This window comes from Peromyscus maniculatus, chromosome 5 (genome assembly GCF_049852395.1).
Source record: "Peromyscus maniculatus bairdii isolate BWxNUB_F1_BW_parent chromosome 5, HU_Pman_BW_mat_3.1, whole genome shotgun sequence".
In the NCBI taxonomy this organism is placed as follows: Eukaryota; Metazoa; Chordata; class Mammalia; order Rodentia; family Cricetidae; genus Peromyscus; species Peromyscus maniculatus.
This window is the reverse complement of record NC_134856.1, coordinates 14354544-14381699: the sequence shown is the minus strand read 5'-3', so window position 1 is coordinate 14381699 and position 27156 is coordinate 14354544. Positions and strand designations below refer to the sequence as shown.

Here is a 27156-nt window from a genome sequence, read left to right as displayed (position 1 = left end):
GGAAAGATGTTTTGTTGAATAGCTGTATCGTTTTACATTTCTAGCAGCAATGTGAGGCCTCCTAGTTTCTCCAGCTCTTCTTGCTCTTTTCCCTTTATGATTATATCCATCCTAATGGATGGAAAGTGGTTTGGATTTGCATTTTTCTAACAGCTAATGTGTTGAGCATATTTCCATGTGCATATTGGCTATTTGTATGTACTTTTGGAGAAATGTGTATCTAGTTGCTTTGGCCACTTTCAAATTGAGTTTCTTGTTTGTTTTGAGACTGTCTCATGTATTCAGTGTGGCCCCAAACTCACTATGTTTACAGAAAGACCTGGAGATCCTTCCTGACTTTTTTTTTGGTCTTGATAGCTCGGTCACCATTTTTCCATGGAATCACTAGCTAAATTCCATTCCACTACGAGGGTTTTAGGAAGAACTTCCAAAATGCATCCATATTTGCTAATAATAAAACATGCCTGGGCTGGGGATGTAGCTAAGTGGGACAGTACTTGCCTAGCATGTACATGGGCTTGGCCTCAGTTCTCATAGGTGCAAAAACCAAAACCAAATCCTTTTCTCTAACAATGACCATCTCACAGTCCTACATGGTTTCCTTTTCCTCTTTTTAAAATTATAGTGTCAAATTTTATTTTATGTTCTTAGTGGGGATATTTGTTACAGGGTCTCTCTGTTTAGTCCTGGCTGTCCTGGAACTTGCTATATAGATGAGGCTGGCGTCATCTCACTGAGATCCTCCTGCCTCTGGCCTCCCAAGTATTGGAATTTCAGGTGTGCACTCTCAGAAATTTATTGTTGGTTTGTAAGAGCCCTTTCTTTATCCTGGATACTATACTATATATTAAGTATATGGTTTTCTCTTATCTGTATTTCTTCTCTTTCCTTCTCTTCCTCTCCCAGTCTCTACCTCTTTCTCTACCTCCAGAGGCTTACTCTGTAGCTCAGGCTAGCCTGGAACTCCTTATCTATGTAGTCTAGGTTGGTCTTAGATTTGCAGCAGTCTTTCTGTCTTAGGCTCCTTTGTACTGGGATTGCTTTCGTGAGCCACCAAGCTTGTTCTTTTTGGTTGGTTTGTTTCCCAAGACAGGGTGTCTCAGTGAAACAGCCCTGGCTGTTCTGGAGCTAGTTCTGTAGACCAGGCTGGCCTCAAACTCACAGAGATTGGCCAGCCTCTGCCTCCTAAATGCTGGGATTAAAGGTATGTGCCACCACTGCCTGATTCTTTACATTTATTATTATTATTTCTTTTTTTAATTTTATGTGTATGGGTGTACCTGGTACCCAAAGAAAAGATAATCAGATCCCCTGGAACTAGAGTTAGAGACAGCTGTGAACTGCTGTGTAGGTGCTGTGGAAGAGCAGTCAGTGCTCTCAACCTCTGAGCTACTTCTCCAGCTTGCCCTCACCTTGCTCTCTTCAGACAGGATCTCATATTGTCCAGGCTGGCCCCTTGGGCTTTGTACATGATGGGCAAGAACTCTACCAGTGGAACTATATTTCCAGTCCTCCTTTCACTTTTTTTTCTTTCTTTCCTTTTTTTTTTTTTTTTTTGGGGGGGGTTTTTTGAGACAGGGTTTCTCTCTGTAGCCTTGGTGCCTGTCTTTGATCTCACTCTGTAGACCATAAAGATCCGCCTGGCTCTGCCTCCCGAGTGCTGGGATTAAAGGCGTGTGCCACCACCGCCTGGCTTTTTTTTTTCTTTTTTTAAGGAAATGTTTTAGAAATTATTTTTATTTATTGGGATGGGGAGGTCAGAGGTCAGAGGGAGTTAGTGCTGTCTTTCTATCATGAGTTCCAGGATCAGATTCAGGTTGTCAAGTTTGCCCAAAGTGCCTTACCTGCTGAGCCATTTCTTGGGTCCTCTTTTCACTTTCTTATTGGTTTCTTTGGAAACACAAAAGTTTTCCTATTTTGATAAAGTTCAGTTTATCTGCTCTTGAGTTTGGGGCTCAGTTTTCCAAGTACAACAAAATTGGATTCTCTTTTGTTAGTTTGTTTTGTATGATGTGTGTGAGAAGCCATTGCCTAATCCAAGGTCCCTAAGACCTTTCTCCTCACTCTTGTGTGCTTCTTCCTAGTTAAAATCGTATTGCTTCTGTGTAGTATGATCTCTTTGGTTTCTTTGTGTAGTTTGAGGTGGGGTCAACTTTATTCTCTAGAATGAGTGGGCCCAAGTATCTGTTTGTTTAAAGGACTGTGCTTTCTGGTTGAAATGCCTCCTCCTTCTGTGAACCATACATGGAAGAGTTTATTTCTGGACTTCTTGTTCTGTTATTGATCTTTGTGTTTTGTCCTTCCCTTACTACCACACTGTGCTCTTAATTAGTATGGCTTTAAAGAAAGTTTTGTAATTGGGAATATGGATTCTCCGACTGTCCCAGTGTATATGGATTCAGCTTACCTGTCATGAGACACAGTTGCTTCTAGTCCAGTTTTCCTGCACGGTGTCCCAGCAAACTGCAATAGGTAAGGCCATTAGGAGTCAGACATGGAACTTCCACCAGCAGCTCTGATTCCAGGGATATTGTATTAAGATAAACCAGGTGCATTCTAGCCAAGATGAAGTCACGTATAGAACATTGTGAGGGATGGGTACAGTGGCTCATACCTGCAATCCTAGTACTTAGGAAACAGAGGCAGGAGGGCCAGGAATTCAGTCATTCTCAGTTACATAGTGAATTTAAAGCCAAAAAAAAAAAAAGAAAAGAAAAGAAAAGAAAAAGAAAGAAAAGAAAAAAGAAAAAAAGAAAAAAAATTGTGGGGATCCAGCTGTCTTGCTTCTGTAAGCAAGTCTCCCAATCAATTTTACTCTACAATGCAAGGTCTGTGTGACTCTCATTCTTCCATACCATGGCAGAATGGGACCTGTCTTGGTACTCTGACGTTGGGGCATTGGGAATATATGGACATCACTATTCAGGGTTTACAGAAATAAGTTCTAATCCTGAGTTTTGTAGTTTCACGCTTGAGTGTATCAGTTTACTCCCAAACAGGGACTGAAAGGAGGTACTAATAAAATCAGTTATTTATTTGTTTGTTTGTTTGTTTTGTCACTTACACCTGTGGTGTCAATTACAAGAAACCAGTACTCAGGTATGGAGGTGCGTCTGGAGAATTACCATTTTTCAAATGTGCAGAAATAGTTTACCAATTTGCTTTGTGGGATCTTCTTTTGGTGACCTAAATTGAAATGTCTTTGCAGGGAATTCTCCCTTCTAAGGTGTCAAGTTACTTACTTACCCCTTCAAAATGAAAGTTTTTATAAACATGGAATTGGAAGCTCAAGCTGAAGGCTGGATACAGTATAATGGTTAAGAATTACAGGCGTTGAGACCAGATAGTTCTGCGTTTAAATATTTCTGCCAGTCAGTAACTGTAACTAGGGCAAAATTCTGAATCTGTTTTGTGTATCAAATGGGGGAAAATTCTTTCCTCACTGAGCAGCTGTAAAGATTGTCTAAAAAAAAGTCAAGGTAGAATGAAATAACAGCTATCAGCAGCACAGTGCCTGCGTATGGCTACATTTCAGTAATTGTCGTCTGCTGTCAGATGCTTCATTCAGGGAGCGGAAGTAGCTATGTCACTCGGCCGGCTTTCTAGTGATCTGGATCATTGTGGCCTTGCTTCGAGATACACTGTGTAGGAATGGATCTGTTTTTTCATTGGTGTGGGAAGGGGTCCCTGCCCAGGTCCATTGTGGCCACCACTTGGCTTTGGACATCCCATGACCTGATAAGAACAGTCAGCTACTGTTAGTAGGTTTGTTTTTTTCTTTTGTTTGTTTGTTTTTCTGAGACAGGGTTTCTCTGTGTAGTCCTTGCTGTCCTGGAACTCTCTCTGTAGACCAGGCTGGCCTCAAACTCATAGAGATCCACCTGCTTCTGCCTCCTGTGTATTAAGGGATTAAAGGCCTGCGCCACCACCAGCAGCCGGTAGTGTTACTAGGCTTTGATGCTGTTCATGATATGGCTCCTTGCTGACTTCAATTACAGAGTGTTAACATGGACCACGTTGCTTCAGAATCATCCTCTGCTATAACTTTTTGTGAGTCCATGTATCAAGAAATATCACTGAGAGTACCACTAGGATTTAATAGATAAATGGCCTCACTTGTGATCTCAGCAATTGGGAGATAAAGATGGGGAAGACCACAAATTCGAGGCTAGCCTAGGCTACATAGTAAAACCCTGTCTCAACAAAACACAACAACAGCAACACAGTGAAAACCAGTAACTGTATAGCCAAAATTAGCATCGTGAGAATACGTTGGAAAAGTTGTGGGGAAGATGAGCCATACCCCAAATAAACAAATTCCTGAAATCTTGATAGTTTAGGGCTAGCGAGATGGTTCAGTTAGGTAAACACGATATCTGGAAAGTCCAATGGGATGATTTTGATCCCCAGAACCCATATGGTAGGAGAGAACTGACTCCCTTGAACTGTCCTGTTATTGCTACACACATGCTGTGGCAAGCCCATGCACTCATACAATAAATATGTGTAATGAATTTTGAAAATTTTTATAATTTGAACTTTAATTTTGAGTGTTATAAAAACACCAAAAAAGTTAAAAAAAAATTAAAAAAGAAATAAGTTATTTGGTTAAAGCATTGATAAATTAGCAGTGATTGAGACATAAAAAATAGGTTAAAATAAACAGTATTGTGGAGGCTTTTATTATAGGGATAAATTCTACACATACTTGAGGGCACTCACAGATTGTAATGGAGTACAGCAATGTTGATAATTGTTGATGCTCTGTAATCACTATACATAATTTCCAGAAAGCTGTGTTCAAGAGACCATGAGTTTTCCATCGGAGATGGGGTGGAAAGTTCTTTAAAGTATTCCAAAATCTATATGGAATAATTTCTGCAATGCCAGACAAATGGTACTGGCCTTAAATTCGACTCAAATTATGTTTGCAAAATAGAACACTGTACAAATAAGCAGTGTAGGGAGGTCAAAGTTCTGAGAGTCTGACTGCCCATGGTATTTTCCTTCAGTATGATTCTTGTTGTTATAAAGTATCCTTTAAGGGAAGCACATCTGAAATTGTAACCTTTCTTTCTGGCACCTTTTCCTCCCAGCTGTCAGTATCTCAGTTGGGGAGGATCTACTCAGGCAATCCTGAGTATTCCCTCATCTAAAGAATGAGATGACTTAGGCAGAAGATGTAGCACCCTGTAGAGGGCTGATTAGCATGTGGAAAGCCCTTAAAAACTTGGCTTCAGGGATGACTCAGCTGGCAAGAGTGCTTGCTGCCAAGTCTGATGACCCTAGTTTGGCCACCAGAATCCACGTGGTGGAAGGACAGCACCAACTCCTGCCAAGTTGTCCTCTGGCCATCAGATGCCCCCTCTCCCATAAATAAATGTATAAAAAATTTTAATTAAAAAATTCACCATGTATACCGCAGCACAAACCAGGAACAAACCAGGCACAAACCAGGAACACTGTTTCCTGTGGAGCCTCACGTTCAGGAGATTTTGGGTGCCTGTTAAGTCCGACCCACACTGTATTTGAAAACAGCAAGCAGTTTTAAACAAACAGATAGGTTTGCCTAAGTCCAAACATTCAGTTATTTTATCTGTCTTAAACCTAAATATGGACTGAAAAAAAATTAATTAGGTTATAAGGTCAGCTCTGGTTCTGAAGGTAGAGACTGATAGAATTTTAGAGCTGGAGGGCTTTTAGAAGACATGTCTAGCCTCTTCGTTTTACAGAAGAGAAAACCAAGGCCCTGAGACATATTGAGACAATGTAGGTCACTCAGTTAATTAGTGACAGAAGGAACTCCTGTGTCCCAGCGCCTTCCGAAGACAGTGGTTTTCAAGTGCATGCTCAATTCCTCAACCAGAGCGGCACGCCTATCATTTATTGATGCAACCCCCCTTTCGTTTTCCTTCCCCTTTCTGCAACGTGAGTCCTGAACCCGGGGCAGCCCTCTCACTGGAGGCACGCTGTCGCTGTGGATTGGGACTCGGTCCCCGTGCCCTTTTCGCGGCAGGTGCTCCACACCTGGCTTTCATCGCTGCATCATCGGTGGCGGCGGCCTTCACAGGGTTCCCGATTTTATAGCACACGCGTGTCCCGGGGGTGGGGGGAGAGGGGGGGGGCCTGGCGCGCACCGAGGACGTGGTGGGTCGGAGCCCACGCGGCTCACAAGGGCTTCCCGAGCCGGTGTGAGTGACCTCGGCGCCGACCCCGCGGGCCGCCGGCAGCCGGGGCGTGCCCGCGGGGCCTGACGTGGCGGGGCCTGACGTGGCGGCGGGGGAGAGCCGGCTCTGCACTGCCCCACGCTCCGGCCAGAGGGCGCCCGGCCACAGCCCTTCCCCGCCCCGAGGCCGCCCGGGGCGGCGTGGAGGAACCGCGCGGGGGCCGCCCTGGAGCCGAGCAGCCACCCCGCCTCCCGCCGCCCTTAGTCCGGGGTCGGGCCAGGCGGAGCGGAGCGGAGCGGAGCTGCGTGGGTATCATCCCTCCCTTCTGGGTCGCCCTAGCTGGCCCGAGCGACGACCCGAGCTGCGCCGGTCACGGCCGCCCCTGCGCGCCCGGGCCAATCAGCGGCGCGGGCACAGATATGCAAATGAGGCGCCGGTTGCTGCGGGAGTGCCGCTCGCAGGGGCTGGTGGGGTCGCGCTGGGGGAGTGAACCGGGCCAATCAGGCGGGTGCGTGGCGCGCGGGGGGGGCGGGGGGGGCGGCGCCCCTGCTCGCCTCCCTCCTTCGCTCCCGGCCGGGCGCTGACAGGGGGGCCTGGCCGCGCAGCCGGTAAGTGCCGCCGCTCGCCGCTGCCGCCCTCCGCCTCCGGCGTGGGGAGGACACCCGGGGCGCCCCGGGACAGGGAACACCGCTCAACTGGTGGAGACGGGCGGGGGAGGGTCTGTTACCCCGGTGGTCGCCGGAGGCCGCCCCCCGCCCGGCTGGCCGCGCGGGTGTCAGTCTAGCGGGGCGCGGCGGGGGGCGGCGGGGAGCCTTAGCTGCGGCGGTGAGTACGTGCGCCCGCCGCCCTCCCGCCCGGAGCCCGGGCTCCCCACGCTGAGGGGCGGCCGGCCCCGGGGCTGGGCGCCGGGGAGGGGGCGCTGCCCGCACGTGCGGCGGGGCGCACCGGGGCCCGCCCGCCTGTCATGGCTGCGGCGCTGCCCTCGCCCCTGATCGGGGACCCGGGGTCGGGACCCGGCGCCGCGCCTGTTGCGTGGGCCGGAGGTGAACCCCGGTTGGGCCGGGCGCTGGGCGGGCGCTGCTCATGGCCTTCCCCGGGACCGGTCCCCGCCTAGGCTCGGGCTTCCCTCGTCCCGCAGCCGTGTCCCCGTCCCCCCCCCCCCCACTGGCTGTCTCGCCTCAGTGACTCGTGACAGGGCTCCGCGCGCGAACAGTGGGGTGCCCCGGAGCACGGCGCGGCCCCCTGCACTCCCCCAAGCCGTGCCTCTGGGTTCCCGACACCGCCTTCCCCACGCCCAGGGGCCACATCTAGGGCCTCTCGGCGGCTGCAGTGGGTCCCCGCCAGGCAGCCGGTGCTGCTGCTTTCTTGGTGTCTGTCAGGGTGTGGGACGTGCTGGGTGGTTCCAAGGCTCTCCTCACGGACATCCATCCCGAAGCCAAGCACAGACCCGGAAAGCCTGTGTGCCTTCCTGGCCTGTCACAGCTGCCAGCTCACAGAGTGATTTGCTTGTTCCTTTTTTGGTTTTGTTTTGCCTGTTAAAAGGGGAAAGCGAAAACTTTTCAGGACAAAGTAGCCACGAATTAAAGTTGTGACACAGTCGAGGTATTAGCAGTGCTGTACTGTTACATTCCTGGGAGCTTGGTCCTGACACTGTGACTTTTATCCATTTTCTTGAACTTGCCCTATGCAATAAAGTTTATTAATGAAAACCACCACCACACAAGGTTGGAGAGAGGGCTCAGTGGTGAAGAGTGTGTACTGGTCTGTCAGTACCAGAGTTCAGATCCCAGCACCTACATCAAGCAGCTCACAGACATGTAACTCAAGCCCCAAGCTGACTTTTGTGGGCACCTGCGCACGCACGTTCATGCACACACACACAAATAAAAATTTTTAAATCTTAAGAATTACTATCGAAATTTATTTTCCCAGTTTTGTTGCGGCTTTTTCTGACTTTCGGTTCTCTAGTTCTTCGATGTAAGATTTGAACAGAAAATAGGGCTTATTTTATGTAATGTTACTCTACCTAAACTGTATAATTATACAGTCATTTTGAAAAAACCACTAGGTCTACAAACACATGCATACACAGAATACAAACTTAGGATTTCACATTTTGGGGGTGGGGAAGATGTTTTCAGCATAAAGAATGATCATAGAGTTTCTCTTGAATTTACAAAACTTGAATTCAGATGACCCTTTTTGCTAACAGCAGGCACCACAGAGCCTTATGCTGGATGTTGGATAAATGTTACATGAAATTTATCTGTTGCTCTGAGCAAGTTAACCTGTGTTATATGTTCAGGAAGACTTCTGTCTAATGTGCCTTTCACAATTCACACTAGGTAGTTACAGTGTACAGAACTTTTCTTTTTCTTACTGGCTTTAATAATTCACTGGTTTGAGAGTGGTGGCATAGGACTGTAATCCTAGTACTGGAAAGCAGAGGCAGGAGGATCCCTGCAAATGAAGTAGGTTCCAACCTAACTAGGGCTACATAGTAAGATCCTGTCTCAAAAACAAACTTGGTGGCACATGCCTTTAATCCCAGTACTTGGGAGGCAGAGGCAGGCAGATCTCTTGAGTTCAAGGCTAGCCTGGTCTACAGAGTGAATTCCAGGACTGCCAGGGTTGTACAGAGAAACCTTGTCTCAAAAAAAAAAAAAAAAAAAAAAAAACCGAAAACAAACAAGACAAAAAGTCACATTAAATACAACAAAGTATTCATATTAAGTAAAACTGGCATGTGTCAGTCCTTACAGTTTCTGAACTACAGACTACATAATAGGGACATGAAATGCACTGGGGAACAAACTAGTCATTCAAAGTTGGATAGAGTAACTTTATCATCCTTGTCTCATAAATATCCAGGGAAATGGATATTGTAGTAAAAAGACAAAAACAAACCCCACTTACACATACTAGCTTGTGATTGACTGATGATGTTTTTTTAAAAAATAATTTAACTTTATTTTATGTGCATTGGTGTGAGGGTGTCAGATCTCCAGGAACTGGAGTTGCAGACAGCTGTGAGCTGCCATGTGGATGCTGGGAATTGAACCTGGGTCCTCTGGAATAGCAGCCAGTGCTCCTAACCCCTGAGCCATCTCTCTAGCCCCTCTGTGCCATCTCTCAAGCCCCGATGATGTTTTTGTTTTTGTTTTTTCCCCGAGAGACAGGGTTTCTCTGTGTAGCTTTGCGCCTTTCCTGGAACTCGCTTTGGAGACCAGGCTGGCCTCAAACTCACAGAGATCCACCTGCCTCTGCCTCCCGGGTGCTGGGATTAAAAGCGTGCGCCACCACTGCCCGGCTTCCGATGATGTTTTAATGGTACAGAAATACCATTAGAAAATAACAGGGTGCTGGTGTAACATTAAAACCCCCTTCTTGGAGTACTTGGTAGAGAGAATGAGTCAAGACTGTGTCTTAATGACAAAGATTTATTTTGTATATAGGTACTTCGGTCTGTGTGTACATCTGCACACCAGAAGGGAGCATTGGAATTCATGAAACTACAGTTGTAAGCTGCCCTGTGGGTGCTGAGAATTGAACTCAGGACCTCAAAGAACAGCCAGTGTTCTTAACCACTGAGCCATATCTCCAGCCCCAGCCTTATATTTCTGTTTGATCTAGTTTCTTGGATGCCATAAGTGGTGGTGCACACCTCTAATCCCAGCACTTGGGAAGCAGAGGCAGGTGGATCTGAGTTGAGGCTAGCTTGGTCTACATAGGAGTTCCAGGTCAGTTAGGACTACATGGTGAAACCCTGTATCAAAAGCAAAGAAAAAGCCATTTTCTCCAGCTTTAGATTTTTAGGATTATAAGTATCTCATGAGATCCATCATCTGAAACACACACACACACACACACACACACACACACACACACACTCACTCATTTTATGTTAAGAGCTCCTCCCTCTGCCTCCCAAGTGCTGGGATTAAAGGCATGTGAAATCATGCCCATTGTGTGTATGTTTAATTTATAAGTTTTGTTTTATGTGTACAAGTGTTTTGCCTACATGTATAGATGTGTACCATAGGCCTGGTTGGTGCCTGTGGAGGTCAGAAAGCATTGGATCCTTTAGAACTGGGGTTATGGATTATTGTGAACCACTATGTGGGTCTGGGAACTGAATCCAGCTTCTCTGTAGGGGAAGCAAGTGATCTAACTGCAGAGACATTTCTCCAGCCCTTTTAGAAGATTTTTTAAAAAAAATTTTGTATATGAGGATTTTGCCTGCATGTATGTATGTTGGTGCACTGTATGGACATGGTACCATAGGAAGCCAGGAGACGGAGTTATATCCCCTGGGACTATGAGCTGCCCTGTGGGTGCTGGGAACTGAATTCAGGTCCTCTGGAAGAGTAGCAAGTGCTGTTAACTGCTGAGCCATCTCCCCAGCCCGAAGACATTTTTAAAAAATGAAAAACAAGTGGATGAAGTAACTGATCTAGTGGGGGATTTTATCAGATAATGGTGTAGTAAGTAAAGGGTATAGGTATAGACGACTGATGCAGTCGCTCAGAGTGAAAAGTATGTTGATAAGTGTTTGCAAAGGTTTAAAAGCCAAAAATTGGAGAAGGAATTTATGAACATTTCACAGAAAGATTTTACTTTTAACCTTTTAAAGCTTTGTAATTGTAGTCTCGACATGGGACATAGATTTCTTATATGAGTAGCATTTTTACATTTACTTTGCCATTGAGAGTTGCCCATTAAGCAGCCTTATAAATGTTTTTGAGAACTTGATACCTCTGTTTACTTCTGTTTTGAGGGTTTGTGCTATAGCTTTCCACCTCTTGGAACTTTACCACTCTTGAATCCTCAGGTTTGGATCTGTATGTGAAATCATTTCTTGTTATTGTGACCATCGAGATTTCGCCTTCCCATTTCACATTTGTCTCACTCATTTGACATACTGCCCATGACCTCTTTGCTTTGCATTACCTTTGAGTTTTCAGGAACATTTCTGTTCCTCCCTTTTAGAAACAAGTGGAAAGCGGACCAAATGGCACTGGGAGAAAGGGAAAAGCAGTCACTTTTAGCTGTAATTCATTCTTTAGATGCCAGTGGATCTGTGTCCATTTACTCTAAGTAGATTTTTTGTTGTTGTTGTTTTGATTTTTTTGTTTTTTTTGTGGCAAGGTTTCTCTGTGTAGCTTTGCACCTTTCCTGGAACTCACTTGGTAGCCCAGGCTGGCCTTGAACTCACAGAGATCCGCCTGCCTCTGCCTCCCGAGTGCTGGGATTAACGGCTTGTGCCACCACCACCCGACCTAAGTAGATTTATTGTACTCCCTTAATTTACTTTATTACATATAGCACATTAAGTGATAATATGCAAAATGATTCTTGCCTTCATGAAATTTACAGTTCAGTTGTGAACACAGAACAAGTAATAATTTTAAAATGATAATTTTTGATGAATACAATGAAGAAAAAGTACATTGTTGTGAGACACAGCTGTAAGGGATTTTAGAGTCTGTGTTTAAGTCTGGCATTTAAGTTAAGACATTAAAGAATAAGGAGTTACCAGGCAGTTCCAGCCTGGTCTATAGAACAAGTTCCAGCATAGCCAAGGCTACACAGAGAAACCCTGTCTTGAAAAAAACACCCTCCCCAACACACACAAAAAAATCAGATGGATAAAAGAAGGGAATTTTCTGTGAGAAAGAAAAATATATTTGAAGACTATGAGGAAAGAACATTTATTTTTTAAAAGAAAATAGTGTTTTGGAGCCAGGTGTGGTAGCATATCCCTGTAATCCCAGAACCTCAGAGGTGGGGGCAGGAAGATGAAGAATTCAAGGCCAGTCTTGACTCCATAGTAAGTTTGAGACAGCCTGGGCTACATACATGAGACCTTGTCTCAGAAAGCCACTGTGAAGATGGATTGGAGCTTTGTTAAGAGTGACAGCAGTGACACTATAGAACTCCAGTTGTTTAGGTTAGGCGACTGTACCTGTCTAGGTAAGGCGACTGTAACTGTCTAGGTAAGGTGACTGTAACTGTCTAGGTAAGGCGACTGTAACTGTGTCTAGGTAAGGCGACTGTAATTGTCTAGGTAAGGCGACTGTAACTGTCTAGGTAAGGCGACTGTAACTGTCTAGGTAAGGCGACTGTAACTGTGTCTAGGTAAGGCAACTGTAACTGTCTAAGTAAGGCGACTATAACTGTCTAGGTAAGGCGACTGTAGTTATCTAGGTAAGGCGACTGTAACTGTGTCTAGGTAAGGCGACTGTAACTGTCTAAGTAAGGCGACTGTAGTTGTCTAGGTAAGGCGACTGTAACTGTCTAGGTAAGGCGACTGTAGTTATCTAGGTAAGGCGACTGTAGTTGTCTAGGTAGAGCAACTAAAGTTGTCTAGGTAAGGATACTGTAGTTGTCTAGGGAGCTGGTACTAGGGTAGCAGCTGTAAAGATAAAACTGTAAAGGAAAGTAAAAGATTATATGTTCCACACCTTCTGAATGTTTTATAGATATCCTTTACTGATATATACATTTGAGAGAACCTGAACAGCTGATGTACTTGGAGATAGAATGGGGTGGAAGCAGTTGACAGCTTCTTGATGGATTGAAAGTTAGGAAAGGTGTCAACAATTCTTTCATTGATGATTTCTGGCTTAAGGAACAAGATGGATGGTGTGTGATTTGCTGAAATGAAGATGATGAGTGGAAGAAAGGGTCTGGCCAGAAATCAAGTTTTGAACATCATCCCCAGACCAGTGCTTCAGAAGGTTGAGTCTGCCTTTATGTGGATGGTAGGTGCCTCGGGACAGGTTTAATGTATGTGAGACTGTAGTAAGATATATTCATAATGTATTTTTCTCTGTTGCTTGTTTTTAAATTTTGTTTTGTTTGTTTGAAGAGTCTTACCTGACTGGTCTGAAACTCCTGGTGTAGACCGACCGGACTGCCCAGACTCACCTTGACCTCACTGCAGTCTTGCTGTTTTAGGTTCTTGAATGTGGAAGCTACAGGCTTGCACTACCGCACCTGGCTTTTTCAGAGAGTATATGTTCATAAAAAGAAGCAGCAAGTTTCATATTTATATTTAGAACTGATAACTAGGGGCTGGGGACATGGCTTAGCAGTTGAGAGCACTTAGTACTCTATCAGAGTTTGGATCCCAGAACTTATATCAGGCAGCTCACAGATGCCTGCAGCTCCAGTGCCAAAGGAGCCTATGCCCACTTCTGAGCTCCATGGGCACCTGTCTATACACATATGCAGACACATATACACAAAGTTAAATAAAACTTAAAAGCTTTTTAAAAAATCATAACAAAGGGGATCTCTTAACAGTAATATACTTTAATTTTTGAAAATTCTTTTTCTTTTGGTTTTTCTTTTCTTTTTAAAATTTTTTTATTTTATGTATATGGGTGTTTTGCTTGTGTGTATGTCTGTGTGAGGGTGTCAGGTCCCCTGGAACTGGAGTTACAGACAGTTGTGAGCTGCCATGTGGGTGCTGGGAATTGAACCCGAGTCCTGTGGAAGAGTAGTTAATGCCCTTTTTATTTTTTTTATTTTTTGCAGAGCTGAGGACCGAACCCAGGGCATTGCACTTACTAGGCAAGCACTCCACCACTGAGCTAAATCCCCAACCATAAAACAATTTTTTTCCCCCGGAGACAGGTTTTCTCTGTGTAGCTTTGCGCCTTTCCTGGATCTTGATCTGTAGACCAGGCTGGCCTCGAACTCACAAAGATCCACCTGCCTCTGCCTCCCAAGTGCTGGGATTAAAGGCGTGTGCCACCACTGCCTGGCTAGTTAGTGTTCTTAACCGCTGGACCATCTTTCTAGCCCTCTTTTGGTTTTCTGAGACAGGGTTTCTCTGTGTAGCCCTGACTGTCCTGGAACTCACTCTGAAGACCAGGCTGGCTTAGAATCCAGAGATCCACCTGCTTTTGCCTCTCAAATGCTGGGATTAAAGGTGTGTGCTACCACTGTTTAGCTGAAAATTCTTATAAATTTCAAATTATGTAATTATACTGATGGCTGGAGAGATAGCTGAGTGGTTAATAGCACTGACTGCTCTTCTAGAGGACCCAGGTTCAATTCTCAGCCTCCACATTGCAGCTCACAACTGTGTAACTCCAGTTTCAGGGGATCCTACACCCTCACACAGACATACATATAGGTCAAACACATAAAATTTAAAAAAAAAATAGAAAAGATTATACTGGATATGAAGTTTTGAGAACATAGTGGGTAAAGGCACTCACCACCAACCTGACTGCTTAAGTTCAGTCCCCAGGATACATATGGTGAAAGAGAGAGCCACTTGCAAGTTGTCTTCTCCTCTCCATATGTACCCTCCAACATAAATAAATACAGTTAAAACGTAAAGTGGTGAGCAATAGAGGAATATTCTGACTTGGACCTCTAGCTTCCATACACACATATGAACATACACACACATACATAAATGATAAATAAAGCTAATATAGAAATGTTTAAAATAGTCCTTAAAAATTTGTTATTTGTATGTGTGTGTGTGCCATGGTGTGCATTTGGAGATCAGAGCACAACTTTGTGGAGTTAATGCCCTCGTTACACCTTTACATGCATTCTTGCCAACCCAAAGGGACTTAAGACTAGATTTGACATTCCTGTTTATTTTTACAGGATTATACCAATTAAGGTACAGAAATGTTAAATCTCTTGAGGTCCAGATATTAGGGAAGACTTTGAGAGATTCCACAATTTAATGAATTCACTACTTATCTAAGAATGTAACAATATACTAACTGATTTTACTTTGGTGAAAGTATCTTTAAATCCTCAGTATACAGATATTAGGAAGGCCTTTTGTAGACCAAGCATTTGCTCTTTTTTGTTGAGTGACATTTAATTCTGTTATTTATAAATATTCCCTTATACTTTACTGTAGTAATTTGTTGTTGTTGTTTTGCTTTTTGAGACTGGGTTTCCCTGCCTATTCCAGATTGACCTAGAACTCACTTTGTAAACTAACTTGACCTCAAACTCATGGCCTTCTTCCTATCTCAGTTACCCACGTGCTACAATTACAGGCATGAGCCACTCTGCCTAGCTTAGTTAGGTTTTTAAAAACTATTTTTGTTAAATTATGACATGTGCAGAAAAGCATATAAATCACATGTATACAAGTCTGTGATTTATTACAAAGTAAACACATCTCTGAAACTACCACCCAGGTTAAAAAAAAAAAATAGAACATTATCATTAGCAGTCCGGAAACTCCCCTCATAGGCCTTTTTAATTACCACTCCCTTTCTGTCTTTCCAGAGGGGCCCATTATCCCGACTTCTGTAACTATAGTTTTGCCAGGTTTTGAACTTTATTAAGTGGAATGAGACTATATATTCTTTGCTTAGTATTTCTGTGAGTCAACTATGTCCATTTAAGGAACAGTACTCTATTTATTCTCATTGTGTTTATTCTGATAGACACAGTTTTAGTTTTTGACTATAATTTGTAATGCAGATATGAGCAGTCATAATGTCTTGATCAGTGTACACAAATGGATGTATATTTTTCTTTCTTTTTCTTTTTTCTTTTTTTTTGTTTTTCGAGACAGGATTTCTCTGTAGCTTTGGAGCCTGTCCTGGACTAGCTCTGTAGACCAGGCTGGCCTTGAACTCACAAAGATCCGCCTGCCTCTGCCTCCCGAGTGCTGGGATTATAGGCGTGCGCCACCACTGCCTGGCTATGGATGCATTTTCTAGGAGTAGAAAATTTGGTTATAGATATGTGCATGTTCAACTGTCAATAATGCTTTCTTGTTTTGTAAATTTGTTCCATTTCACACATATTTTAAGAATGCATAAAATACTAGTTATTAACTCAGTTATGTGGTTTTATTAACCTACTAATGTATTTGGTAAGTCTTCATTATCTTCAGAGATAAATATTGATGATAAATAGCTATTTTTACCTAAGTGAAAGGAAATATAAACTAACAAACATAGCCGGGCGGTGGTGGCGCACGCCTTTAATCCCAGCACTCGGGAGGCAGAGCCAGGCGGATCTCTGTGAGTTCGAGGCCAGCCTGGTCTACAGAGCGAGATCCAGGACAGGCGCAAAGCTACACAGAGAAACCCTGCCTCGAAAAACAAAAACAAAAAAAAAAAAAAAACAAAAAAAAACAAAAAAAAAAAAACAAAAAAAAAACCTAACAAACATAAAGATTATTTTAGTTTAAAAATGAGGCAAGGTAGATGTTAGCCTGGGCTATGGGAGAGTTTGTCTTGAAAAACTGTTAAGTAAGCAATAACTCAGAATAGCTATTTCTGCTCTCCAACCCCAAAACAAAGGAAAAGAAAAATAATGGGAAGAGGAAAGGGAGAAAAGGAGAGAATCTAGGATAGGAAGATAAAATATATTAAAAAGATAATATTGTCCAGACTTGGTGGTGTATATCTTTAGTCCCAGTATGTGGGAGGTGGAGAAAGGCAGATCTCAGTGAGCTGGAGGCTAACCTGATCTCCTTAGTGAGTTTCAAACCAACCAGAACCACATAGACCATCTCTCTCTCTCTCTCTCTCTCTCTCTCTCTCTCTCTCTCTCTCTCTCTCTCTCTCTCTCTCTTTTTTCTTTTTAACTATTTATGTATGTATGTCTATATGTATGTGCATTGGTGTCAAGGTGTCTGATTCCCTGGCACGGGAGTTACAGAAAGGTGTGAACTGCCATGTGGGTGCTCGGAATTGAACCCATGTCCTCTGGAAGAGCAGTTGGTGCTCTTAACCACTGAGCTATCGTTCCAGCTCATGTCTCTCTTTTTAAAGATATGTGCCACCATGTCTAGCTTTACTTTATTTTTTTTTTCTGCCTTTTTTGTGACAGGGTTTCTCTGTGTAACCCTGGCTGTCCTGAAACTTTCTCTGTAGTAGACCAGGCTGTCCTGGAACTCAAGAGATCCACCTGCTTCTGCTTCCTGAGTGCTTAGATTAAAGGTGTATGTCCAAAATTTTACTTGAGCAAAATCTGTAAAATAAAACATATGGAAGGTGAACTCAGGTAGGGATAAAGGGAGGAGGAAGGGGAAGCCTAATGCTGTTTCCTCCTTTCAGTGGCTACAGATTGCCAGCTTCCTTGGAAAACATCAAGAGTTTACATAATGCCTTACTGGGATTATTTTACAGTCTTTCTCTATGAAGTCCTTCCCCATTTTACAGATAAGAAACAGCTTCACAATGATATTCCTAGAATTACATAGCTAATCAATGATGAAGCTAAGGTTCTAACCATGCTAGCCAGTTCTCAGAACACATACAGTTAGTATGCAACAGCAAAGTAGCACATGTCTGTAATCCCAGCACCTGGGAGATGAAGGCAGGATGATTGTCCCTAGTTGGAACCTTGGCTGCATAGTGAGTTTCTACACAGACTCTGTTATAAAAAGCCAAAACAAAACAAAACTGAAAAGACTGCTGCGGCACAGGGTCTTGTGTAGAACTGTCAGTTGAAAGTGTTCTTTCAATAAGGGATATTTGTGAATTTAAATAGGATCGCTGGGCTATTTCTATCAAATGTGGTAAAATATCCTTAATTGTGTTTGCCATCTGTATTAGGCTTTTCTAGAGTAACAGCATTTAAAGAATGACCATATATATAAAGGGGATTTATTCTTTCAGGCTGAGGTCCAGCTAATCCAACAGTGCCTGGCTATGAACGGAAAGTCCAAAAATCCAGTAGTTGCTCAGTCCATGGGGCTGGATGTTTCAGCTAAATTTCTGTATATGCTGGAATCCTGAAGAAGTAGGCTCTAAGGTGAGGGCAAGTAGGCAAAGAGCAAAAGCTTCCTTCTTCCATGTCCTTTTATTAGGCTGCTATCAGAATGTGTAGCCCAGATTAAAGTGTATCTTCCTGCTTCAGGATCTGGATTAGAAATGGATCTACCTACTTCAAATTAAGCAAAATTCCCTCACAGTTATGACCTCCATTTTTGGATTTTAGAGAAACCCTGTCTCGAGAAACCAAAATAAATGAGTGAATGAATGAATGAATGAATGAATTGCTTACCTTGGCCATAATGATCTGGGTCAGTGGTCTCTCTCCTCCCATCTTTGGGATTAACAACAGTTATGAGCTATCACATGGGTGCTGGGAACTGAACCTGGGTCCTTTGTAAGAGCAACCAGTGCTCTAACCACTGAGTCATTTCTCCAGCCTATAAATTAAAAAAAAAGCTGGGCGGTGGTGGCGCACATCTTTAATCCCAGCACTTGGGAGGCAGAGCCAGGCAGATCTCTGTGAGTTTGAGGCCAGCCTGGTCTACAGACAGAGATCTAGGACAGGCACCAAAACTACACAAAACCCCTGGCTCGAAAAACCAAAAAAAAAAAAAAAAAAGACGGGGGAGTCTTATGTAATTGTAGGTGGCCTCACTTGAATTTTTGATCCTTCTACCTCCACTTCCCAAGTGCTAGGATTACCACAGCTGGTTTTGTAGTGCACGGTAACAATTTTTAAATGTACACATCAGTGGGGGCCCTATAAAGCCAGGAGAGTGATGTTGTGTTGTTCAAACAAATGCTTTTCCATCTCAGCTTTTTTTTGAGACAGGGTTTCTCTGTGTAACCTTTGCAGGCTGGCCTCAAACTCACAGAGATCCACCTGCCTCTGCCTCCCGAGTGCTGGGATTAAAGGCATGGAGTACTACCGCCTGACTGCATCTCAGCTTTTGAAATAATTGCTAACGACAAAGAAATTTTGTTTTCTGCTTTGGCATTATTGAATTTCTGAAAGTATGTACTTACTATAGGCCAACTATTTATAGTAGATATTGGGAATTAAAAGGCCTGCTTATCCTGTTTATTAGAGAAAACAGACTAGCACACCAAAAATGATAATTCATTATGTAAGATGCAGAATATATAAAGTCAGTGCAAAACAACTCTCTCTCTGATTTTGTTTTTGTTTGTTTTTTGTTTTTGTTTTTTCGAGACAGGGTTTCTCTGTGTAGCTTTGCGCCTTTCCTGGAACTCGCTTTGGAGACCAGGCTGGCCTCAAACTCACAGAGATCTGCCTGGCTCTGCCTCCTAAGTGCTGGGATTAAAGGCGTGCGCCACCACTGCCCGGCCAACTCTGTGTGTGTGTGTGTGTGTGTGTGTGTGTGTGTGTGTGTGTGTGGTGTGTGTAAAACCTTGCAAAATGCTGTACCTGAAATCAGTCTCAAAGATAGTTGAAACACCAGACTGTGAGTGGTGATCAGACATACATGCCAGCAGAACACCCAAACACCTAAGAATAACTTAAACAAATTAGTTGGACAATAAGTACAGTGTAGTCATGATACTATTTCAGGAGCTCACCAGAAAATTTTGATTTATGCATCTAGTTCTACAGGCCAATGAGAGTCTATAATTACTGAGTTACTGTGTTTTAGGACTTTGCATGTGTTCTTTCTAAATTCTGTCACTTGTGACTTAGATGGTGAAGTGAAGAAAAAGACTGAGACATTTTAAGAAGCAGCAGATACAGGGCTTGGTAGTAAGGATTTAAAGCTGTCCCTCTTTTAACTATGCAGTGACTGACTTGTATTTACCAGACATTGTTTCTGATTTTTCAGTGAAATATGTTGTTGTTTTGAGACAGGGTCTCTCTCACAATGTAGCTCTGACTATCCTGGAACTCACTATATAGACCAGGCTGGCCTGGAACTTAGAGATCTGCCTGCCTCTGCCTTCTGAGTGCTGGGATTAAAAGTGTGTGTCATCACCGCCCCACAAATCTAATTTTTTTATAAAGAGATTTTATTTTACTTTTTAATTTATGTGTATGTATCTTTATGTGTGCCTGAGAAGGCCAGAAGAGGACGCCAGGTTCCATGGAGGAATTTGGAGCCACCCTGGCACGGTGTTAAGAACCAAACTTAAGTTCTCTGGAAAAGTTGGAAGAACTCTTAACCACTGAGCCATTACTGTGACCCTGAGTGAATCTTAAATTTGACGTTAATTCATTCGTTTGTTTGCTAGCTATATGTGGTTTTGGAGACATTTTCACTAGTTAGCTCAGACTGGCTGGCTACTTGCTGCCCTCTTCCCCTCCCAAGTACTAATTTATTATTGCTATTTGTTTGTTTGGGTTTTTTTGTGTGTTGTTGTTTTTGGGTTTTTTGTTTTTTTTGTTTGTTTTTTTTTTGTGTTTTCAAGACAAGGTTTCTCTGTGTATCTTTGGAGGCTGTCCTAGATCTTGCTCTGTAGACCAAGCTGGCCTTGAACTCACAGAGATCCACCTGGCTCTTCCTCCTGAGTGCTGGGATTAAAGGTGTGTGCCACAACCACCCAGCTATTATTGGTATTTGTAATAGAATATTATTTTAAGATGTGTTACTTTTGTTTATGTTGTATTTGTCTAACTCTGTGAAGCTGTGTTACTGTGCCTGTCTAAAACACCTGATGGTCTAATAAAGAGCTGAACAGCCAATAGTGAGGCAGGAGAAAGGATAGGTAGGGCAGGCAGGCAGAGGGAATATATAGAAGGAGAAATCTGGGAGGAGAAGAAGAAAGAGCAAGAGAACAAGGAGAGGAGCATGCTAGGGCCTAGCCACCCAGCCACACAGTCAGCCATGGAGTAATAGTAAAGGAAGGTATACAGAAATAGAGACAGAGAAAAGCCCAGAGATTAAGATAAATGGGATAATTTAAAGAAAAGCTAGCTAGAAACAAACCAAGCTAAGGTTGGGCATTTAAAAGTAATAATAAGCCTTTGTGCTTGATTTATTTGGGAGCTGGGTGGCAGGCCCCCCAAAAGAGCAAAAACAGCTAACAACAGCTATTATTTTTTATTTTTACTTTATTATTTATTTTATATTTTCATGATATGTGTGTGTGAGTGTGGTTACATTGGTGCCACACTGTACTGGTGAGGAGGTCAGAGGACAGTTTTCAGAGGTCTGTTCTCCCCGTCCGTTAGGTGGGATCTGGGATTGAACTCCAGTCTACAGGCTTGGTGGCAAGTGCCCTTTGATGAGCATCTCTTGATGAGCCGTCTTTTAGGACTATGTTTGAATTAAAGATTTGAAATTATAATTAGTGGAGATTATCATCAACATGTCAAGGATACATAGAGCAGTTATGTAGTTCTAGAACATTATGAATTATGTTTTGAAGAGAAAAGAAATCTCACCCAGGGCCTAACACTTGTCCTTTATCATGGAGCTAAATTCATGATTCCATCTTTCTCTTTCCTTTAATTTTAATGTAGAGGACGTTTTTTGCCTGCATATACATGTATGCATAGGACATCGGATCCCCTGGAACTGGAGTTATAGATGGTTGTGAACCACCGTGCAGGTGCTGGGAACAGAACTCGAGTTAAGACCATGTATTGTGCTTCCAGAGGACCCAAGTTCAGTTCCCAGCACTCACATCATGCAGTTTACTACTGCTTCAGGAGATCCAATGTCTGGTTCTGGCTCCTTGTGCACTCGAATGCACATATGGATGCACAGACATGTATACATACACACTTAAAATAGTTTAAAAAGTTCATGTCTTTCCTCTGATTTGGGGAGATTTCAGCTATCTCCACTGTCCCCTTCCCTCTGCTCCAGGATCTCTCACTGTGGCTTGTCGCCATCACAAGTCTCAGTCTGTCCACTTTTCCTCATTCATTTTGCTTTGTATTTTTTCCCAGACTGGATGGTTTCAGTGGCCATGTTCTCTGTTTTTCTTTGTTTGATTAAACCTCCCTGCATGAATTCCAAATTTGTTGTTGTTCTTTTCAGTTCCAGAATTCCTGATTGGTCTTTTTAGTAAGTTCTCCTTAAGTATTAGTATTTTTATTTGGTTTATGTTATTTTCCTAGTTGCTTTCATCCTTGAGCCATGACTTCCATAAGCTCTCTGAGCATATTTAACAAAGTTTATCAATTCTTTGTCTACTAAATTCAGTAACTTTCTTAGGGACAAAGTCTACATGCCCTTTGCTATTTGTTTTTTTTTTTTTTTAATATAAAAATTTGTGTGTGTGTGTGTGTGTGTGTGTGTGTGTGTGTGTGTGTGTGTGCAAAACAGACATATTCGGGTTGGGGATTTAGCTCAGTGGTAGAGTGCTTGCCTAACAAGTGCAAGGTCCTGGGTTAGGTCCTCAGCTCTGAAAAAAACAGAAAAAAGACATATTCAGCATTTGATACTGCAAATCTGTAAATAAGATTATTTTAAGTTTTGCTCCAGAATTTTCTTTCTTCTAGGTGGTCATTGAAGTCTCATCTTTTGCTTGCATTCAGACTCCATTTTCCATTATTTCTCTTTTGGTGCTGGAACTGAGTCCAGGCTTTCTTCCTTCACCTTAGATACATTCTCACTGCTCTGCCAGTATTTTAATACAGATTTCTTTTTTTTTTTTTTTTTTTTTTTTTGGTTTTTTCGAGACAGGGTTTCTCTGCGTAGCTTTGCGCCTTTCCTGGAACTCACTTGGTAGCCCAGGCTGGCCTCGAACTCGCAGAGATCCGCCTGCCTCTGCCTCCCGAGTGCTGGGATTAAAGGCGTGCGCCACCACCGCCCGGCCTTAATACAGATTTCTTTAATGATAGGGATTTGCTTTTTGTTACTTTTCTCTTCATTCTCTTAGTTGTAAAACTTTGGCTGTTTCCCAGGTTCCTGCTGAAGTTGGTTTCGTTGATTCTCAATTGAGAAACATTGGCAAGAAGGGTGTTTGAAGCTGCCTACTGGGCTATTTTGCTGACATCACTCTCCTGCCTTTGCGTCTGAACAAGGGAGTGATGAAGAGAGGAGATCAGGAGCTGTGGGCAGAGAGCTGTTCAGGTGGGAGTGGAGGGCTATAATAGAGTCAGAATGAGGAGTGCTGCTTTTTTTATGGGTGCAATACAGAGTCACTGGAGGGTTGTGCATGAGGTGACCTGAGACAACTGGGAGAAGGTCATACCTGCTGCTTACTGGTTTGAAATATGGCCTAGTATCGGGGCTAGTTTCATATCCATTAGACAGGAGGAGAAGCCAAATATTTGTTAGGTATATATGGGTTTGAAGTGGAGGCAGAGAAGGAATAAATTTAAATTTGAAGTTACCAACATATGTGACATTTAACACCGTGAGACTACTTAAAATTACCTTGAAAGTTGGTATAGACAGAAATGGAAGACTATTAGACTGCCCTCAGGTTGGAGTGCTTCCAAATACCCCAACATTTAGAGGTTAGTGTACCCCCTAACACCAACATTTAGCAGTGGGCTTTCAACCTCCCTAACACTATGACCCTTTAATATAGTTCCTCATGTTGTTGTGACCTCTAGCTACAAAATGATTTCATTGCTACTTCATAACTGCAATTTTGCTACTGTTATGAATTGTAATGTCAATATCTGATATGCAGGATATCTGATATGTGACTCCAAAGGGATCTCAACCCACAGGTTGAGAACTGCTAATTTAGAGGTTAGAGTACCCCCACTACCACCAACATTTATAGGTTACAGTCATTTACAGAGTCTGAAATTAAATATTCAGAAAAAAGGAGAGAAGTGAGGTGAATTTCTTTGTCTATCATTAAGCATTTCAAAAAAGCCTCAGTGGTAACTGTAACAAACACTGCTGATAGATAATTTAAATAGTGAAAAATGAGCTGGGCAGTGGTGGTGCAAACTTTTAATCCCAGCACTCAGAAGGCAGAGGCAGGTGGATCTCTGTGAGTTCCAGGACAGCCAGGGCTACACTGTCTCAAAAAACAAAAAACAAACAAAAGTAACATTATACCTTTGGTTGGGTCAATTTAGAGAGATGGTAGGAATAAAACTGATCTCAAGAGATAAGGTGGACATGGTGGCTCATATATATAATCCTGATACCCAGGAGGCTGAGGCAGGATTGCCCTGTGTTCAAGGCCAGCCTGAGTAGCTTAGATTCTGTCTCAAAAGAAATAAAAAGGATTAAGGATGTGGCTTGATTAACATATATAATAAGTCCTTTAGTTCATTCCTTTTTAACATATACACAATACATTTTTTTTTTTTCCTTTTTGAGACAGAATGGGGTGGGCTTCAGTGTTAGTTCAGTCCAGCCTAGAATTCATTGTGCAGCCCAAACTGGACTTGAAGCAATCTTGTCTCAGTCTTCTGAGTGCTGGGATTACAGGTATGAGTTCTCATGCTTAGGAGAAGACATTTCAAATACATTATCTTCCTAAAATGTCTCTAATGGTTTAGGTGGGGGTTAATCGGGTACTTCAGTTTGTAGGCAAGACCATTTTTGCTGGAATGTATATATCTAGTCTAGCAGGTAATATTCCCCAGGAAAGGAAAGAAGACCAAATAAGAAAATAAATAGAAATACCTGACCAGTTCTTATACATTTTAATCCTTAATTATATGCAGAATTTAATAGTCTTCACTGCCATTTAAAAGGTCTAAATAATGAGACAATATTGACTCCATTATTTGTAGATTTGTACATTTTCATTTAATATTTATTGTGCAAAACTCCCTGAGCTTCCTGTTTTAAAAATTGCATTGTAAGTGGCTAGAGAAATAGTTCAGTAATTAGGAGCACTGCCTGCTCTTCTAGAGAACCTGGGTTCAGTTCCCAGCAACCACATGGTGACTACCATCCATCTGTAACTCCAGTTCCAGGCACTGCAGGTATCTGGCACACAAATATACATACAGGTAACACACATATACATGAAGTCATAAAATGATTAAAAACAAATAAATTACATTTAAGATACTCTAAATTAAAAATTCCATTTCTACTAATATTTCCTGGGTTATTCTGTTGCATCCTAGCATAAAGTTTTTCTCAATCATTTATTCTCAGTTATTATAGTAAACATGACGTCTTCCTTTGATATGGAAAACATTTTAATATGTATTATATACTTAGTCATCATATCAAGTACTTACGATATATACTGGGCTTTTTGTTAATTTTTTTAAAATTTTTACTAATAAGGAACCTTATTAATGACAGTTGCATTATCTCCTAGAATTTTTCTTTTATGACAGAATCAGGATCCTTGTTACTCATTTTTTTGTGTGTAACCAAATGCTGGTTTTTTTTTGTTTTTTTTTTTGTTGTTGTTGTTTGTTTGTTTTTTGAGACAAGGTCTAACTATGTAGCCCTGACTGGCCTAGAACTTACAGAGTTCCACCTGCTTCCAACTCCAGGGTGCTGGGACAAATGTCTTTTTTTGTTTGTTCTTTTTTTTGACAAGGTTTCTCTGTGTAGTCCTGGCTGTCCTGAAACTAGCTTTGTAGACCAGTCTGTCCTCACTCACAGAGATTCACCTGCCTCTGCCTCCAAAGTATTGGGATTAAAGGTGTGTGCCACTGCCACTACCATCTGGCATCCTTTTTTTAATTAAAATTTTAATTATTTGTATATGTGTGTGTCAGAATGTAGATTTGTACACATGAGGTGCATTGCCCACTGAAGACAGAAGAGACTCTTGGGTCCCTTGGGGCCAAAGTTAAAGACAGTTGTGAGCCATCTGATGTAGGTGCTGGGAACCAAACTCAGGTCCTCTGGAAGAGTAGTACATGGCTCTTAACAGCTAAGTCATCTCTCTAGTGCCCAAATGTTGGTTCTTTTCCCAAATGTTGGGAGCAGAACCAATAAGCACGCCTGAAGTCATTTAAAGATACAGAACTCTGTTTAGGACTGGCTTTGGGAGTCAAGCTCTCAGGTTAGTGTATGTGTCCTTCACTCCATCCCCCAGTGAACGAAGTTACATTAGATTCCTTCTCAGAATGGAAGGAAGGGTCAGGTAGATTAATAAAAAAGTGGAATACTTAGGACTTTTCCAGCAAGATATCATGTCTCCAAAAATTAATCGTTTCTGCCTTACTACTTTGTGTGTGTGTGTGTGTGTGTGTGTGTGTGTTGTGTAAATTATGCCCTTGATCTTAGTGAAGGGACTGAGAAACAAGGAATTGTAAATAGTCATGGTATTGATGGGCAGGAAATTTACTTTGCTAGAGGAAGGTAATGAAATGGGAAGACAGTAAGGAACTGGGTAAGACGGTAAGTCGGTTTGGCCCAGCCTGGCTCTGCTCTGTCTGGCATCTTTTTATTTTCCCACAGAAACTCACCATCTTGTCATAAACAAGGCATTCTTAGTGCACGTAGTAATCATGCAGGGTGTACTTGGGTCAAATCCCAGGAAAGGAAATTAAGGAAGACCACTAGGGGAATGGAGAAAAGAAAAATTGGCTAGCAACACAGGGAAATTTTGTTTTGTGTTCTTTTTTTCTCCTGGTTTTCTGAGACAGAATTTCAGTCTGTAACCCAGTCAGCAGTCCTCTTCCCTCAGGCTCCCCAAGAGCAGGAATTATAGGTGTGAGCTACCTGGATAGCTAATTTTTGAAGTTTAAAACTTGGATTGAGTGAAATGATCACAATAGCTCACTCTTACCACTACCCCCAGCTTACTTTGAAAAGAATTTTTGTCTCGAGTCATTTTAAAACTTTCTTTAAAACGATCTCTGTGTGTGTGTGTGTTTTGTGTTTTTTGTTTGTTTGTTTTTTGTTTTTGCTAGAGTCTTCTTGTACTTGTAGCTTTCCTGGAACTTGCTCTGTATGCTGGTCTTGAACTCACAAATATGTGCCTGCTCTGACTCTAGTGCTAAGATTAAAGGTATGTACCACCACACCCGGCTCCACAGTGCAATTTTTTCTAGCCTAAAGAAAAGTGAAGTTATATTGTTTTAGAAAAACAAGGAAGCAGAGGTGAGAAATAAGGGGTTAATGCTTGGGGTGATGTGCTTAAGTAAAGTTTATACTTGTATGACCTTATGAAACCTTGTATCATTTAAGATACTATTTAAATTTATTTTTTCTCTTTTCGAGACAGGATTTCTCTGTGTAGTTTTGGAGCCTGTCCTGGATCTCCACTCTGTAGACCAGGCTGGCCTTGAACTCACAGAGATCCGCCTGCCTCTGCCTCCCAAATTCTGGGATTAAAGGCGCTAGTCACCACCACCTGCCTATTTAAAATAATTTCATTGATGTACTTCACATACTATATGATTTAATCTA

General features: G+C 42.5%; 1 protein-coding gene across 9 annotated transcripts in view; it reads left to right on the top strand.

Annotated features, from left to right (window-relative positions):
* Positions 1 to 27156, top strand: part of Chd9 (chromodomain helicase DNA binding protein 9) — a 233905-nt gene that overhangs the window by 68672 nt on the left and 138077 nt on the right. For 4 of the 9 annotated variants that reach the window (XM_076571719.1, XM_076571720.1, XM_076571714.1 and 1 more), the window contains exons 1-2: positions 6652 to 6775; positions 12799 to 12931. The exons of 2 other annotated variants lie outside the window; for them this stretch is intronic. The gene's annotated coding sequence lies outside the window, so the exon portion shown is untranslated. Of the gene's footprint in view, positions 1 to 6651; positions 6776 to 12798; positions 12932 to 27156 lie in introns of those variants that run through there. 3 more of the 9 variants (XM_076571715.1, XM_076571717.1, XM_076571722.1) reach the window with 3 other exon arrangements.